Here is an 18,754-nt window from a genome sequence, read left to right on the forward strand (position 1 = left end):
TAAATAATGAATAAGTGTCTGACTCATTCAATTATCCAACAATCATTTATGAAACACCTACCATTTACTGTACTGGGTGCTGGGATGCAGCTGGACAACCTCTCTGCCTACACAGAGCTTATGGTCTAGCTATAAATGTACCATTTCTTTTTTTTTTTTGAGACGGAGTCTCACTCTGTTGCCAGGCTGGAGTGCAGTGGCACGATCTCGGCTCACTGCAACCTTCCCCTCCCAGGTTCAAGCGATTCTCCTGCCTCAGCCTCCCAAGTAGCTGGGACTACAGTCGTGCGCCACCACACCCAGCTAATTTTTGTATTTTTAGTAGAGACAGGGTTTCACCATGTTGGCCAGGATGGTCTTGAACTCCTGACCTCAAGTGATCCACCCACCTCAGCTTCCCAAAATGCTGGGGGATTACAATAAATGTACCATTTCTAAGAGAATGTTAGCTATTCAGAAAAATAGATCCTGGCCTAGTAGCACAGTTTGGAAAAAATATGGAGCTGTTTTCTCCCAGATCTGGTGCCTATTTAATTGTCCTGACTCTTCCTCCACAGGCCATCTGTGTTTTAGAACAGCTGGGAGGAACAGCTGTTGCCTCCCTGGGACAGAGAATGCAATGCACGAACTGTCCAGGCTGCAGGACGTTCTTATCCCTGAAGCTGGTGGTAGAGTCGTTTGAGACAAACACAGGCCCTGAGCATGGGAGGAGTGGTCCTTCAGAGGGAAACCCAGGTGCTGTTACTGGAGGAAGGATCAATGGATGCCAAGGGACAAAAGGCACCAGCCTTTCTTATCTCACTATCTCACTGCAAATGTGTACTAGAATAAAGATACCAAACTTTCTCATTTCCTCTGAGGAGAGAGAACATTAAAAATCCAATTATACTTTTCAATTCATCCCATCAACAGGAATCAGTTCAAAGAACAAATGGTTTTAACTTCTCTATCCCAGTTTTCTCCTTCTTAGAATGGGCACAATGGTGCCTATACTTATACAGTAGTGAGAAGATTCAAGAAGAGAAATTCCTGTAAAAGGTTTAGCACAATGCCTGGCACATTAAAAAGCCTCAATAAATACCAGTGATTTTATTACCTCTTGTCCACTCAACCCAATTAAGCAACTTCCTGGCTTGCCCAGGCATCCTGGAGTGTGACCTTCCTGTTGATTCCCTGTGGCTCCTGCTTTTATCCTCCCCATAGAACCCAGCAAACCCAACCTTGGCCCTGGTCATTTAGCTTATGGCCTATGAGTCATTCTCTGGGTTGAACGGCCCATGCTTGGGGCTTGCTTGGGGCTCCCAAGAAACCAATTAAATTCTTGTTTATGAATGTTCTTTGGAATACTAATGACCACTAAAAAAACAAACAACAACAACAAAAAACGCAGCCAACATGCTAGAATGGATCTAACCCATAGTTTTTCTTGAAGACTTTCCCAAATTCCTTTGGCAGACACACCCAGTGCTTCTCTCCATTAATACTAACCATAGGGCATACTTACCTGCCTTGTTTTAACCTAACCTAGTTTTCCTAATCTCATCTAGAACAAATTATTTTACCTTTGGTTTTAAAGAGGCACTTCCTAGAACCTCCCTAACAATTCTAAATCCTTTACAATTCAACATTCAGTGGTTTCCCATTCCCCATGGGGTCAAAGCCAGAATTCACAGCTCACCTCCAAGACCCTCTAACATCTGACCTCAACTTCCACCATGATCAGCCTGTACCTGATTCTCACTTTAGAGATTATTCCCTATAAGAGTACGTAGCCACCTTGGTTTTTTTCAAGTTAACAAATACTTGTTGGGCTTTAGACAAGTTTTTTTCCTCTCTGTATAATTTGATAGAAATTTCAGGTGTCTCCAGGGATCGGACAGATGTTAATGATATAGGAGTTAAGAATAAATCATTTTAAGCAGATAGCGAGGGTATGGAAGTCCTCCTCATCCTTTTAATGAAAAGCAGCCCCCAAATCATTTTCTTTTCTAACGAAGGGCAGCCTATAAAATTGAGCTGCAGACATTCAAAGGCAAGCTAGAAGCTTGCACGAGTGAATGCCAGCAGTTGTGCCAGCAGGAAAGGGCTACCTGGGGACTAGGCATGTTCAAAATGACAGCTCCATCTTTCCTTTTCCTCGCCAACCACATGTGCGGTAAGGAGCAGACAACATGGCGCCACCAAGTGGCAAGCTTCTTTGCATAATAAGCAAGATTAGGGTCCGGTGGTCTGCTTCCTGGCGCTATGTAAACGTCACATCAAATCCAACCAATCTGTGGGCAATATGTAAATCAGGCACTGCCTCCTCAAGCCAGTCTATAAAATCTGGTGCACTCCGCGCAGCTAAAGTCCCACTGGGGCACCTCTCTCCTTCGCAGGATGGAGAGCTATTCTCCTTTCTCTTACTTTTGCCTATTACATCGCAGCTCCTAAACCTACTTCTTGTGTGTCCATGTACTCAATTTCTTTGGTGTGAGACGATGAACCTCAGGTGTTTACCCCAGACAAACGATGCCACTTCATTAAGATTTGGTAATGTAACCCAGTTTAACACAAGAGGGTGGGGAAGATAGATACCAGAGACTGGGAACAGTTGGGGTGCCGGGGGGTGGTGGGGGGGCGGATAAATCGAGGTTGGTTCTGGGTGCAAACAGAGTGAGATGGAAGAGACAAGTTATAATGTTTGACAGCAGACTAGGGTGACTATACTTCTATACTTGGCAACAATATTATGTATATTTCAAAGGAACTAGAAGAAAGGACTTGAAATAATACCAACACGTAAAAATGATAAACACACAAGGTGATGAGACCCCAATTACCCTGAGTTGATCATTATACATTCTTCGCATGTAAGAAACACTCACATGTACCTCACAAATTTGGAAATTATTATGTATCAATAAAAGGGAAAGAACAAAAAGGGTAAGGTAGAGCCTGTGGTAAACTGAAGAGTAGCAGCCCTGTCTACAGACATTCAAATTCAGAATGTGTAACAATAAAGTGATATCCAAACAAAACACATCTATTAGTCTGGGACCTGAAGAAGATCACAGCTATCAAACTCTTTAATAATAGTTCCCCAATTCCAAATGAAATTATACACAGACTCCCATTTTTAAAAGTAGTCATATTTTATAAATTTAAATTTATTTTGTTATGTTTATATGCTTTCTAAAATATTATTTTATGTGTTTTAAAATTTACTTAAAATGTATGTAAGTGTATATATGTTTATATTGCCATCCAAAAGACCACCAGGACAGCAAAATAGTAGAAAGGAGAGGTTTTTTTAATTGTTAATTTTTGTGGGTACATAGTAGGTGTATATATTTATGGGTTACATGAAATATTTTGATACAGGTATGCAATACATAATAATCACATCAGGGTACCTGGGGTATCTGTCACCTGAAACATTTATCCTTTGTGTTACAAACACTCCAATTATACTCTTTTAGCCATTTTCAAATGTACGATTACATTATTTTTTACTGTAGTCACCCTGCTGTGCTAGCAGGTATGTCTTATTCATTCTTCCTGACTTTTTTTTTTTTTTAAACCCATTAACCATCTCCACTTCCTCCTAATTCCCTCACTACCCTTCCCAGCTTCTGGTAACCATCCTTCTCTATCTCAGTGAGTTCAGTTGTTTTAATTTTTAGCTCCTACAAATAAGTGACAACATGCAAAGTTTGTCTTTCTGTGCTTTTGCTTATTTCACGTAACATAATGAGCTTCAGTTCCATCCATGTTGCTGCAAATGACAGGATCTCATTCTTTGTTATAGATGAATAGTACTCCATTGTGTATATGTACCACACTTTTAAATATCCACATGTCTGTTGATGGGCACTTAGGTTGCTTCAAAATCTTGGCTATTGTGAATAGTATTGCAGTAAACATGGGAGTGCAGATATCTCCTCCATATACTAATGTCCTTTCTTTTGGATATATCCCTAGGAGTAGGATTGCTGAATCTTATGGTAGTTCTAGTTTTAATTTTTTGAGGAGCCTCCAAACTGTTCTCCATAGTGGTTGTATTAATTTACATTTCCTTCAACACTATATGAGGGTTCCCTTTTCTCCATATCCTCACCAGCATTTATTATCGTCTGTCTTTTAGATGAAAGTCATTTTAACTGGGGTGAGATGATATCTCATTGTGGTTTTGATTTGCATTTCTCTGATGCGCAATGATGCTGAGCACCTTTTCATGTACCTGTTTGCCATTTGTATGTCATCTTTTAAGAAATGTCTATTCAGATCTTTTATTTTTTTATTTTTATTTTTTTTATTTTTTTGAGACAGAGTCTCACCCTGTCGCCCAGGCTGGAGTGCAGTGGAACGATCTTGGCTCACCACAACCTCCACCTCCCATGTTCAAGTGATTCTCTCCTGCCTCAGCCTCCCGAGTAGCTGTGATTACAGGCACCTGCCACCATGCCTGACTAATTTTTTTGTATTTTTAGTAGAGATGGGGTTTCACCATGTTGGTGAGGCTGGTCTCAAACTCCTGACCTCATGATCCACCCGCCTTGGCCTCCCAATATTTTCTTGTAGTAGTTTCATAGTTTGAGGTCTTAAATTTAAGTGTTTAATCTATTTTGATTTGACTTTTGTATAATGTGGGAGACAGGGGTCTAGTTTCATTTTTCTGCATGTGGATATCCAGTTTTCCCAGCACCATTTATTGAAGAGACTGTCCTTTCCACAATGTATGTTTTTGGTATCTTTGTTGAAAATGAATTTGCTGCAGATGTATGGATTTATTTCTGGATTCTCTGTTTTATTCCATTGGTCTATGTATCTGTTTTGATGCCATTGCTATGCCATTTTGGTAACTAATAATTATACTGTAGAGCTCCAGTTTTGTTCTTTTTCTTAGGATAGCTTTGGCTATTCTGGGTCTTTTGTAGTTGCATATAAATTTTAGTACTTTTTTTTCTATTTCTGTGAAGAATGTCATTGGTATTTTGATAGGAATTGCATTAAATCTCTAGATTGCTTTGCATAGTATGGACATCTTAACAATATTGATTCTCCTAATCCATGAACATGGAATATCTTTCAATTTTTTTGGTGCCCTCTTCAATTTCTTGGGTCAGTGTTTTACAGTTTTCATTGTAGAGATTTTTCACTTTATTGGTTTATTCCTAGGTATTTTATTTTATTTGTAGCTACCATAAATGTGATTACTTTATTGATTTCTTTTCAGATTGTTCATTGCTGGCATATAGAAATGCTGCTGACTTTTGTATGTTGATTTTGTGTCCTGCATCTTTATTGAATTTATCAGCTTTAATAGTTTTTTTGTGGAGTCTTTATGTTTTTCCAAATACAAGATCATACCATCTGCAAACAAGGATAATTTGACTTCTTCGTTTCCAATTTGGATACCCTTTCTTTCTTTTGTCTGATTGCTCTAGCTAGGACTTCCAGTACTATGTTGAATAACAATAGTGACAGTGGGCATCATTGTCGTGTTCCGAATCTTACAGAAAAAGCTTTCAGTTTTTCCCCATTCAGTATATTGGTTGTGGGTCTGTCATACATGGCTTTTGTTATTTTGAGGTTTGTTCCTTCTATACCCAATTTTTTGAGGGTGTTTATCATGAAGAAATGTTGAAATTTATAAAATGATTATATTGTTTTTGTCCTTCATTTTGTTGATATAATGTATCACATTGATTGATTTGCATGTACTGAACCATCCTTGCATCCCTGGGATAAATCTCACTTGGTCATAATGAATGATCTTTTTAATGTGTTGTTGAATTTAGTTTGCTAGTATTTTGTTGAGGATTTTTGCATTAATATTCATCAGGAATATTGGGCCCTACTTTTCTTTTTTGTTATGTCTTTGTCTGGTTTTGCTATCAGGATCATACTGGCCTCAGAATGAGTTTGGAAGTATTCCTTTCTCCCCTATTTTTTGGAATAGTTTGAGTAGGATTGTTATTAGTTCTTTAAATGGTTGGTAGAATTCAGCAGTGAAGTCTTCAGATCTTGGGCTTTTCTTTGTCGGGAGACATTTTATTATGGCATTGATCTCATTACTTGTTATTGGTCCATTCAGGTTTTGGATTTCTTCATGGTTCAATCTTGGTAAGTTGTATGTGTCTATGAATTTATCCATTTCTTCTAGATTTTCCAATTTATTGGTGAATTGTTGCTCATAGTAACCACTAATGATCCCTTGAATTTCTGTAGTAATAGTTGTAATGTAACCTTTTTCGTCTTTGATTTTATTTATTTGAGTCTTTTCTTTTCTTAGTCTGGCTAAAGGTTTATCAATTTTGTTTACCTTTTCAAAAAGCCAGCTTTTTGTTTTGATGATCACTTGTATTGTTTTCTTCATTTCAATTTTATTTACTTATGTTCTGATCTTTATTATTTCTCTTCTTCTACTAATTTTGGATTTGGTTTGCTCTTGCTTTTCTAGTTTTTTGTTTTTGTTTTTGAGGCAGAGTCTTACTCTGTCACCCAGACTGGAGTGCAGTGGTGTGGTCTCTGCTCACTGCAACCTCTGCCTCCCAGGTTCACGTGATTCTCCTGCCTCAGCCTCTCGAGTAGCTGGGATTACAGGGGTGCGCTACCATACCTGGCTAATTTTTGTATATTTTAGTAGAGATGGGGTTTCACCATGTTGGCCAGCCTGGTTTCAAACTCCTCGCCTCAAGTGATCCTCCTACCTTGGCGTCCCAACATCCTTAGATGACAGGTGTGAGCCACTGCACCTGGCCAAAAACGTATGATTTTATATATTTTTTTAAAACCAGTCAATAAGAAGAATGATCACAAAATCTTGAATTGAAACCAGAGTTTGGATGACAATTATAGCTTAAATCAGCTTCAGCAGCCAATTTATTGCACAACAATTATTTTATTAGGTGATACTGAGAAAATACCAACTTATAGATATGCAGTTGTAAATGGCCACTGTTTACAAATAGCTCACCTTGCAACACAGCATGTTGCATTTAAACAGAGAATAAAAGAGAAGCTTTATTCCAAGATCTGCACAAACACGTGTTAACCTGATAGCACAAAGATGACAGAGTAATTGACCCCTAACCTCTCACATTTTATACACATTTCTTTGCCAGCAATAGAAATCCTGATTTTTAATTGGGTGCATGAAAAACATAATTTTAAAATAGCATTCCCCAATCTGCTTTGCAGTTAGTTATGGTCATTTAACTAAGTCTGGCCAAAAGAATATAAGCAGTAGTGTTATATGCAATTTCTGGGAAATGTCCTGCTGACAGAATGCAACTGAGACGGTTGGAGTTTGAATAGCCATTTGGAACATGAGGTTTAAACCCCATGTTGAATGTGGCAGAGCCACAAAATATAATCAGTCTAGATCTCTCATTAGCCCAGAACCACAATCTCAGCCCTTGATTATTTGCATCCAAATTTTATTTGTGTGAGGCCAAAACAAATTTCTGTATTGTTGAAGACATTGCTGTTTTGTTTTCTGCCACTTACAGCTGAACCTGACTGATAGAAAAGCTAAACTGATGAAGCCTTCAGATACTTTTTTTTTTTAAACGGAGTCTCACTCCATTGCCTACACTGGAGTGCAGTGGTGATCATAGCTCACTGCAGCCTTGAACTCCTGAGCTCAAGTGATCCTCTTGCTTCACCTTCCTGAGTAGCTGGGACTACAGGCTTGTGTCACCATACCTACTATTTTTTATTTTTTATGGAGACAGGCTCTCACTATGTTGACGAGACTGGTCTTGAACTTCTGACATGAAGCAATCCTCCTGCCTTGGCCTCCCAAAGTGCTGGGATTACAGGCATGAGCCACCTCGTCTAGGCAAGTATGTTAAAATTTGATATGTAACATTTATAAGTGTGTCTGTAGCTCCTTATTTAAGATTTCCAAGCAAACCTCGTATCTAAAACTGTAGTTCTTAAACTTTTGGTCTCAGGGTCCCTTTATTTCCTTAAAAATTATTATTAATTCCAATAAACTTATATTTAGTAGTTTTTAATCTGTCAATATTTAATGCATTGGCAATTAAACAGAGAATAAGTCCAGGCGTAGTGGCTCACGTCTGTAATCCCAGCACTTTGGGAGGCCGAGACAGGAGGATCACGAGGTCAGGAGATCAAGACCATCCTGGCCAACACAGTAAAACCCCATCTCTACTAAAAATACAAAAATTAGCCAGGCATGGTGGCGCGTGCCTGTAGTCCCAGCCACTTGGGAAGCTGAGGCAGGAGAATCGCTTGAACCCGGGAGGTGGAGGTTGCAGTGAGTTGAGATTGTACCACTGCATTCCGGCCCAGGCAACAGAATGAGACTCCATCTCAAAACAAAAACAAGGCTGGGCACAGTGGCTCATGCTTGTAATCCCAGCACTTCGGGAGGCCGAGGCGGGTGGATCACCTGAGGTTGGGTGTTCAAGACCAGACTGGCCAACCTGGTGAAACCCCGTCTCTACTAAAAATACAAAAAAATTAGCTGGGCATGGTGGCAGGCGTCTGTAATCCCAGCTAATTGGGAGACTGAGGCAGGAGAATTGCTGGAACCCGGGAGGTGGAGGTTGCAGTGGGCCAAGATTGTGCCATTGCATTTCAACCTGGGCAATAAGAACGAAGCTGTGTCTCAAAAAACAAAACAAAAAAAACAACATTATTTTAACCAAATGTTTAGGGAAGCTCTGACACACTTTCAGTGATTTAAACGTCTCTTAATAGGATGATGTCTAAGATTCTGCAGTAGATGTTTGTTTATGATTTATTGAGTTTGATTTGGGGCCACCAGCATCCATTTCCCCTTCTCGGGAACTGTGTCTTGATTTTCCTCTTGGGCAATACGCTCTCCTACACTCTTAGCCCCACTTAGAAAAAGGGCATGTGACTAGGCTACGCCATGCCATTCCCCAGGGCCACAGTGACTCTTTCAGGGACGGACATGAGATGGGATATAGGATTGCGACAGAGAATCTGGCCTTGTCCTGGGCTTGACTAGGAATGCATGTGAGATCCCGAGTAGCAGGAGCCTCCCTGAGACCACAGGGGGAGGCTGCATGAACATGAAGCCAACAGGAAAGAGACTAGAGTGGAGAGACAGACAGACAGACAGAGAGAAACAGAGACAGCAGAGAAACAGAAAAAGAGAGAGAGAAAGAGACAGAGAAACAGAGAGAAACAGAGCCAGACAGAAAAGGGCAGACAGACAAAGAGAGACTAAGAGAGAGAGAGAGAGAGAAAGACAACGACAGAGACAGAGACACAGAAAGATACTCATGGGACACTGGTCCAAGCCCCTAAGCTAGCCTGGGGCAGACACTGTTATTTGTCTGCTCAACATCCATTCTCCTCTTCTGCCTAATCAACAGACCCTCAATTCTGCTTAGGGAGCTCTGTGTCCATCTCCAAATACGAATCTTTCTAGACTCCTTTGCAGTGCAGAGAGGCCATGGGACATGCTTCTCACCAATGAACTTGTGAGCAGAAATCAGTGCATGGAGCTTCTGGGGAAGCTCGTGAAAGAGGGAGACTTTGCTTTTTGCCCCTCTTCTTCCTTCTTGGATGGCATATGTAAGACAAAGTGGAGCCAGAGGAGAATGGAATCCACAAGGAAAGGCTGACAGGAGGAACTGCAGCCTGATGAGGGCATGGACCCAGCGTCATCCTCAGATGGCCAGATTGCTTGCAAAGTGGTATAAAAGCTGCTGGAATCAGGTTTCTGTGACACACAGTAGAGTGCAATCCTATGTAATATACAGCCCTGCTCCTGGACTTTTTCTTTCCATGAGCCAATACATCCCCTTTTTGCTTATACTGATTTGGATTGGGTTTTCTATCACCTTCAACAGAAGAAATCCATTTCTGACTCGGAGGAGACATCCTGTTTACTCAACAGGTAAATGTCTCACATCTATGAGACAAGGTGAACAATAATTGTCCCTTTAAGAGAAAGAAGATGATATTCCTTACGTGTGGCTGCGGGGGAACATTAAAGCAGGAGGTGGAGAGAGAAAAGGAATGTAATGGGGTGAAGAGGAGCCTTACAGGGAGCAGAAAGTTTCTTCTGGCTTCAGAACGGAGCTGATGCAGTGTCTGGGGCTGCTGTCTGGGTCACAAAAATAATTTTGATGACTCTATGGCCAAACTATGTAGGGGAAGCTCCTCCAACTTTTAGCAAACTGTAGTTGGCCCTCACTCTTTTGAGGCATGTGAAGAACTACATTCTTCAAGGGGCTGGGCCTCTTCAAGACTTTTTCTCTTTCCTGGAGAGGGCCAGGGAGGCGAGTGGGGGAAAGACTAAGGATAAATGTGAGCATGAGCAAATTCTGGAGTCAGTAAGGTCTCAGTTTTTTTGTTTTTTGAAACAGAGTCTTGCTCTATCACCCAGGCTGGAATGCAGTGGCACAATCATAGCTCACTATAACTTTGAACTCCTGGGCTTAAGTATTCGTCCCGCCTCAGCCTCCTGAGTAGGTGGGACTACAGGCACATGTCACCACGCTCAGCTAGTTTTTAAATTTTTTGTAGAGACAGGGTCTCACTATCTTGCCAGGGCTGGTTTAGAACTCCTGGTCACAAGCCATCCTCCTGTCTTCGCCTCCCAAAGTGCTGAGATGACGGGCATGAACCAGTGTCTGGTCAAAATGGAGTTCTTTGTTTTGTTTTTGAGACAGGGGTCTCGTTCTGTTGCCCAGGCTGAAGTGCAGTGGCACGAACATGGCTCACTGCAGCCTCAACCTCCCGGAGTCAAGTGATTCTTCCACCTCAGCTCTCCCTAGTGGCTGGGACTATAGGTGTGCACAACCATACCAGCTAATTTTTAAATTTTTTTAATAGAGCCTGTTGCCCAGGCTGGTCTCTAACTCCTGGGCTCAAGCAATCCTCCTGCCTTGGCCTCCCAAAGTGCTGGGATTATAGGCGTGAACCACTACGCCCAGCCTGAAATGGAGTTTTCTATGAATTATTAATTAGATCCCTTTTAATACTCTTAGAGATATAAAAATGAAGATTGTAGCACTTTTAAATGATTTCTAACTGTAACACTTTGTTTTCTTCAATGTGGCTCTTCACAGACTGGGCTATGTGAAGCTTTGGGATTTCCCAGGGTCATGTTCTTTACAGAGGCAGGAGGTCAGCTCTACCGGTTCCCTCACACTGTTCCAATCTCCCTGCCCTCTAAACAGGCTGCACAGCATCCTCCAGCCCCAACTATCCTCTCAGAAGAGTTGTCGGAATAAGGACAAAACAACCCCCTCTGTCTCTAGGTCCTTCTGGAATGTCTTCTAAGATACAAAGTCTCCTCTCAGGCCCATTAGCTCATCCCACCCTCCCTCCACCTGTGGCTGGATTAAAAGCCTTCCGTGCTGGAGGACAAGGAGAATCCTGAAGAGCCAACTAGCTGAACTGCTAGAGTTGCTCCAGTGAGTCTCCAAAGTGCCTCTTACCCTAAGAATTTCCTGTTGTCCATGAGGCCCAGTGGATGTTTCCCCAGCCCCTTTGCCTAGGAAAAGTAAGTGATAGCAGGTAGGAAGGCCTTGCTGCTGTAGTGCCACTGTGCACAACCTAGAAAGCTGCAGCAAAGAGAGACTTGTAGGTTGCTCAGGCAGCTCCCAGAGATGACACTGCTTTTCAGGGAAGTTGTGTCTCAGGTAGTGACTATCTGGGACCGGTGCTATGCGGAGGGTAAAAAGAATTTACCAAGACAGTTGTAGGTCAGCAAAGCAGATTTGTTAGAGGAAGTATGAAAGTATGTTGCAAGGGTGCAATGGGCAAGTCAGCAAGAGAGGAGCTGACTACAAGGAGACAAAGGCTTGCTGGGGATTTTTTAGGATGGTGCTTGTGCTGTGTGCTGAAGAGGGCTTTGTACAGTACAGATAACGCCAAGGTTGCAGTGAGCTAATGTACATTATTCTATCAGCCGAGGTGTCTGGTGATAGTTGGGCACAGGAAGATTGTGAGTTATTTGCACAGGAGGGTTATGTGTCCTGGACCATGAAGAAAGGCAGATGTATAGCTTATCTGCTTTTTCTTTTTTCTTTCCCCTGCTCCCACCAGCCTGACTCCTTTTCCCTAATTAGGACTCCACAGGTTGTGGTCCCCACTACTTAGGGTCATAACCTTTGCAGGTTTTGAAGCTCCATCTGATCAGTTTGCAGTGTTGGTGGATTGCTGCACAGAGAAAGACAGATGCTCCTGGAAAATACCAACATGTCCCATCCCCCTCCTCTGGAGGATGAGCTTTTGCACTAGCAGAAAGTTTGTTTCTACACCTAAAGCCATATTATCCCCTATGCCAAGGTGTTGAATTAGACATCAAGAGGTTGATGAAGGAGTACGGAATTGGAGCAAAGGGTGATCTGAAGGGATGTGACATCTAAGTGGTGTGATGAAGTGTTCCTGCTCCCATAGTAGTCTGTCCTCACAAAGTGGGAGGCAGTAGTTCTTAGCATAGAGACTAAAGTGTAGTCTCTGCAGTGCATTGTATGCATTCAAATTCTGATCCATTCTGAGTAACAATGTGGCTCTGGGCAAGCTACCTTTCTAGTTGCAGTTTCATCTATAAAATGACAAAAAAAAAAAATATCGGAACAAGTTAGTACTAGACCCAGTCCTGCTATAAGTTGCTGGTCACATCAAGTATATCTCTCAGCCTCTCTGGATCCATGCTTCCTCCTCTGAAAAATGAAAAGGGTTGAATCAAGGGTAGACTCTTCTACTATAACAATCTCTGAAACTGTGGAGGGAAAGTCTGAGCCACTCCCCACTAAGAAGCTGTTACTGCTTGGATGCCTGAGTTTTCAATGCCTCAGTAAACTATACCACCTCTGGGGAACTCCCAGCCCAAGGGGGAAGACTGCTGAATGACAGAGCGCTTTTCATGATACTTGGCTAGGGCTGTGCTGACTTAGACAATGAGCACAGTGCTCGGTCCTGAAGGTAACAAGAACACCCCTGCCAATCTCCAGAGAGAAAACCCTCTGTAAGCTCATATATGTGGGCAGGACTTCCACAGAATTCTGGAATGTCAAAGCTGGAAAAGCTCTCAGGGAGTTGCTAGTTCAGGGGTTTTCAAGTCACATTCTGTACTTCTGCAGTTCCACAAACTATTAATATTCACCTTATTTTGTATACCAGAAGCTGCATTTAAAATCATGGCTGAAAAACAACAAAGACACCTAAATCAGTCATCTGTCAAATGTGAACACATCAGAGACCAAAATTCATTTATACATTGTGGCAGATTTTGCTAGTGATCCCCTTTTCCTTTGTTGTAGAAACTACACTTGAGTGGGGCCATAGTGCCCTGATTAAACTACATCTCCCAGCCTTCCTTGCAGATAGGTAAGGCAGTGCAATTAAGCTTTAGTCAATGGGATGTAAGCAAAGGTTGTGAGTGTGACTTAAGGGAGTTTTGTTCAAGTGAATGGAAATGCTCTTCTCATTCCTCTTCTAGCTAGCTCTGATATGGACATGATGGCGGAACTCAATCAGTCATCTTGGACTTTGAATTGACAGAGAGAAGGAGGCTTGGTCCTGATGATCGCTGAGTTACCTTGCTGACTCACTTTCTTACAGTGAGTGCCCTGGACTGCTCACCTCCAGATTTCATTTACATAAAAGAGACATACAATTCTGTCTTATTGAGGCCACTTCTATTTGGGGTTTTCTGCCTTTTGCAGCTAAATCTAATGGACACATTTGTTTTCTCAGTAATTGACTTTATAATGCCTTTGTAATATAAATATAAAAATAGCTTACTGAATAACCCTAAGGAAAACCACTCAGGTCAAGGAAACCACTCAGGTCAAAAAATAACATTTTGCAGCCACCCCAGAAGCTCTCTGTGTGCCCTGTCCCAATCACAACTACCTCCTTGCTTGTAAAAGCAACTTCTGTCCCAATTTGTATAGTAAACATATCCTGTTATACAGTAATGACATAACATTTCCTTAAAAACATTTTGGTTAGAGACTACTTTTATCTGTTTTATTTGAGATGCTCCTTGAGACTTTACTTGACAGAAGGCTTCTTCTAATAAAAAATTTGGCCAATAACTGAAATAGTCTGACCCCTTCATTTTACAGAGGAAGAACATGAAGTCAGAGAGGGGAAAGAACTTCCTTATTTTAAAACTGACAAATAAAAATTGTATATATTTATGATGTACAACATGATGTTTTGACGTATGTATATATGCAAAAGGATTTTCTAATGTCAACCAGCAAATTAGAGGTAGAGTGGACTAGAACTCATGTTCTCTCTGACTTTTTAACATTTTATTTTCCAATCCATTTCAGGGGAAGCTATCCTAGATACAAGGTACCAGGCTTGTGCAATGGCTCAAGGATGGGAAAGACTTGCAAATACAGTCTCTAGTACAGGACATTTTATCTTCCACAAACACAAAACCTGCCTCTTTCCACTCAAATCTCAGGGGAAGGATGCTACCAAGGATTCTGACAATGGTTCTTCCCAGATGGCTTTGCATTTTAACACAAACACATCAGCAAAGATGGGGTCAGACACAGAGTGACACAGTGGGGATGCCGATTGGATGAAGTGATCTTTGCAGGCCTCCTCAGCACCCTGTACCAGGGCATCTCCCCCATAGGTACCGTGTGCACTGAGCCTGACACACAGAGGCCCTTGGAGATCACTGTGGCCAAGGGTGATGCTGAGTCTCGAGATCAGAGGTGTGAAATGCGGAGATGCAGGCGAGCCCCAGCTCTCTTTGCCATCTTTGCTAAACTGTTCTGACCGGCATGTGGCTGCATCTAACTCAATTTCCGGAGAATCCTTCATGCTCATGAAAGTCAATTATTTATTTATTTTTAAGACAGAGTCTCGCTCTACTGCCCAGGCTGGAGTGCAGTGACACAATCTCAGCTCACTGCAACCTCCACCTCCCAGGTTCAAGCGATTCTCCCACCTCAGCCTCTGAGTAGCTGGGACTACAGGCGCCAGCCACCATGCCCAGCTAATTTTTTTGTATTTTTAGTAGAGATGGGGTTTGACCATATTGGCTAGGCTGGTCTCAAACTCCTGACCTCAAGTGATCCACCCCCCTCGGCCTCCCAAAGTGTGGGGATTACAGGCGTGAGCCACCGTGCCCGTCCAAAAGTCAATTATTTTATATTATGACAGATGCCTGTCATGCTTTTGTGCAGGACATGGCAGTGTCCAAGATAGCTCACTGGCCAGATTCCATAGCCTTCTTTGTCTCAGATTCTTGGAAGTTTTTGGGTCAGGCCTATTGGCTTCTTCCTTTTCCTATAGGTTAGAATTAGCAGACAACATTAGCAAAGATGTGACTGTGTGTTCTGTGGGGGAGAAAAAGGTGTTCCAAGGAATAAAAATTTGGGAAACAGGTTCATACTTTATCTCCTTTTTGAAAAGTCTCAATTACAGTATTAGTATGTTGAAGGATCTGCAAATTTCTACAGTAAATTATTTTGCTTGATTTTGATGGGCCTGGCATTTTTCAGACTTTTTTTGGCTTTGAGACCTCATGTTTCACTAATAGCATTCTGCTCAAAACAGTTTGGCAAATAATACTGCCGCCTCTGATGGATAAAGGATGTATTAATACACATAGGATAGACAACATGGCTGGAAAATCACCTTTCTGGCCCAGGTAGCCATCCCTCTGGAAAAGTACTACATTATCTCTGACTCTGTAAAAATCCATTTCTAATAGCCCCAAGAAGCCACTGCAGAAATGATCTAAACCAGTCTGGGGTGGGTTCCCCAGGGAGAGCTGGCTGGGCCCCACAGCCTGGCACCAGACTTATTGTACCAAGAGCCCTGGCCAGCCGGCAGCCACCCAGTGTGTGTCTTGACTTGTTTTTCCTTCCTTTCTCTCCTCCTTTTAGAACACAGCTGAATGGTTCCAGTCTCTCAGTCCTGCTCCTGGCCAACACTGGACCTCTCAAAGTCTGGCCAACTCGTCTTCCAGCACCTTGATAAACAACCCCCTCATGCTGGGAACCACAGCAGTGGGCTGTTTTTCTCCCTCATGCACCCCAGGAAGCCTCTCCTCTTTGCCTGGGCTTTCTTCCCAGGGCCTTGGCTGCCAACCCATTTTACACCCATGCAAAGCCCAGTCAGTCACCTGAAGAAAAGGAGACTCACAGAAGGCCCAAGATGAAAGACTCTTTAATCCTGTGGCTTTTTGAGTTTTGTTTTTAGCAGGAAGACCTTATTTTCAAAACAAATTGTTACACAGAATTTGCCAGTTTACAGAACAGATGAATAAAGACATTTATAGCAGACTTGTTTATTGTAGCCCAACACTGGAAAGACACGAAAAGTCCATCAGTAAGGAACAGATTTAATAAGATGATGGTGAAGTCATACAATGGAATACTATTCTGCTGTCTAAAAGCATAAGGCACCTCCCAATAATAATAGCACAAGTTCTGAGAAAATCTTTACTTTATATGGACAGTATTTGGTTAACAGTTCCATTTTAGGGCAAAGACCAAGATTACTACTTGTTTTGTTAAAATGTGCCACCTCCTATTCAAACTTGTCCAATGTTTATTTGGAACTTAAATATGGTGACCAAATATCCCAGTTTGCTTAGAACTGAAGGGTTTCCTGAGATACAGGACTTTAAGTGCTAAAACAGAAAATTACAGGCAAAGGAATGAGTTGGTCACCCTATACTTAACAGAAGTCAACACGTTATTTTAGAAAGAATAGGTAGATTATTATTACTAATTTTAGCCCATGTTAATAAGCCAATATATTCACAAATAAAACAACCAGTATTTGTACTTTATTTATTTATTTATTTTTATTTAATTTTTTTGAAACAGAGTCACACTCTGTTGCCCAGGCTGGAGTGCAATGGTGGGATCTCGGCTTACTGCAACCTCCGCCTCCCAGGTTCAAGCGATTCTCCTGCCTCAGCCTCCTGAGTAGCTGGGATTACAGGCATGTGCCACCAGGCCCAGCTAATTTTTATATTTTTAGTAGAGACGGGGTTTCACCATGTTGGTCAGGCTGGTCTCGAACTCCTGACCTCATGATCTGCCCTCCTCGTTCTCCCAAAGTGCTGGGATTACAGGCATGAGCTACCATACCCGGCCAGTATTTGTACTTTAAATACGAGGGCAAAACCATATGAACTGATACGAAACATGAAACTATCTCAAGGTGCAGTAAAAAGCAGGGGGAAAAGGCAAGTACAGAACAGTGAACTGAGTGCGCTCTCGTTTTTCTAAGTTCTTTACTCTCTCTTTCCCCCACCCCCAAAGGTCAGAGCAGCGGGAGATTTGTCCACATAATAAAATGAAGTTTGTGACTTGTCTACTCCATCATAAGAAAATAGCTGGGCTGATTTTCACCAAACTTTGAGGATATATTTGGGGTGGTCTGACTTAAATACAGATTGTTCGGCATATGAAAATTGATCCTAGTAACCCTTCCTCCTGGAGAGGAAACTTGAAGAGATAAGCAGCCACTCCCCAAAGCTGACACTAGTTTAACAGATGAGGCCTATGATATCACCAATCAGAAAAGACTAACCAGGCCGGACGTGGTGGCTCATGCCTGTAATCCTAGTACTTTGGGAGGCCGAGGCGGGCAGATCACCTGAGGTCAGGAGTTTGAGACCAGTCTGGCTAACATGGTGAAACCCCGTCTCTACTAAAAAAAAAAAAATTAGCCAAGCATGGTGGCAGGCACCTGTAATCCCAGCTATTTGGGAGGCTTGAACCCAGGAGGTAGAGGTTGCAGTGAGCCGAGATCGCACCACTGCACTCCAGCCTGAGTGACAGAGAGACACTCCATCTCAAACAAGAAAAGAAAAGAAGAGAAAAGAAAAAAGAAAAGACTAACCAGATAGCTTCAGGTCCATTGACAGGGAAAACAAAGACTGGTTTCCCGTGAGTCTCCAAAATAAAAGCTCACAAAGTGGACTCTCCAAATGGAAGGCCTCAGTCTATAGGCTGCCTCCCACATGGGTGGGTGCAGTCAGATGTCCATGTGTGTAAAGATGGCTCATGGTTTTTCTGAATTAGCTGAGCATGGTATGTACCTGTAGTCCCAAATACGCAGGAGGCTGAGGTGGGAGGATTGCTTGAGCCCAGGAGTTTGAGGCTGCAGTGAGCTATGATCGTATCACTAGGCAATGGATTGTATCATGCACCTAGGCAATGGAGCAAGTCCCAAAAAGTGAAAAATGTTTTAAAGTGATTCTTCTGAGAGGAGCAGCTCTTTTGGGTATTAAGTCTTTCATTTGCATAGACAATTCCTGAAAGATGCATATGAAATGGGTAATAATCAGTGTCTCTGAGGAGGAGAACCATGGGTCTGAAATGAACAGAATGTATTTTTTATTATGCATCCTTTTGAGTTGGCAATATTTTCCATGTTTATATATCAAGTCCTTTTTAAAAAATTATAAAATATGTTAAACATACAAAGAAACTAACTGTAGCGATAACAAAGTTAACACCTCCTGGCTTTGACAAATCTTAGCATTTTGCAATAAATAGTTCAGACAGACCTCTGTTAATAAACAAAATGTGTGTGTGTGTGTGTGTGTGTGTGTATATATATATATATAATTGAATCATATATATAATTGAAACCCTGTCCTATTCCTCATTCTCCCATACAAAAAGAAGTAAACAATACTTTACATTTGGAGTTTATCATTCCTATACATATTTTTGTACTTTTAACACATAAGTATGCCTCCCCTGAATGATATATTTAGATTTTAAATTCTGACTGCTATATTGCCTGATGTATA

General features: G+C 41.8%; 1 long non-coding RNA gene across 1 annotated transcript; it reads left to right on the plus strand.

The window, feature by feature from the left end:
* The first annotated feature begins 13,435 nt into the window (after positions 1–13,435).
* LOC134761473 (uncharacterized) lies at positions 13,436–16,603 on the plus strand. The gene is made up of 2 exons (XR_010140111.1): positions 13,436–13,565; positions 15,864–16,603. It is a non-coding gene; the product is annotated as an uncharacterized LOC134761473 (long non-coding RNA).
* The last annotated feature ends 2,151 nt before the right edge of the window (positions 16,604–18,754 follow it).

Source organism: Pongo abelii, chromosome 4 (assembly GCF_028885655.2).
Source record: "Pongo abelii isolate AG06213 chromosome 4, NHGRI_mPonAbe1-v2.0_pri, whole genome shotgun sequence".
Classification (NCBI taxonomy): Eukaryota; Metazoa; Chordata; class Mammalia; order Primates; family Hominidae; genus Pongo; species Pongo abelii.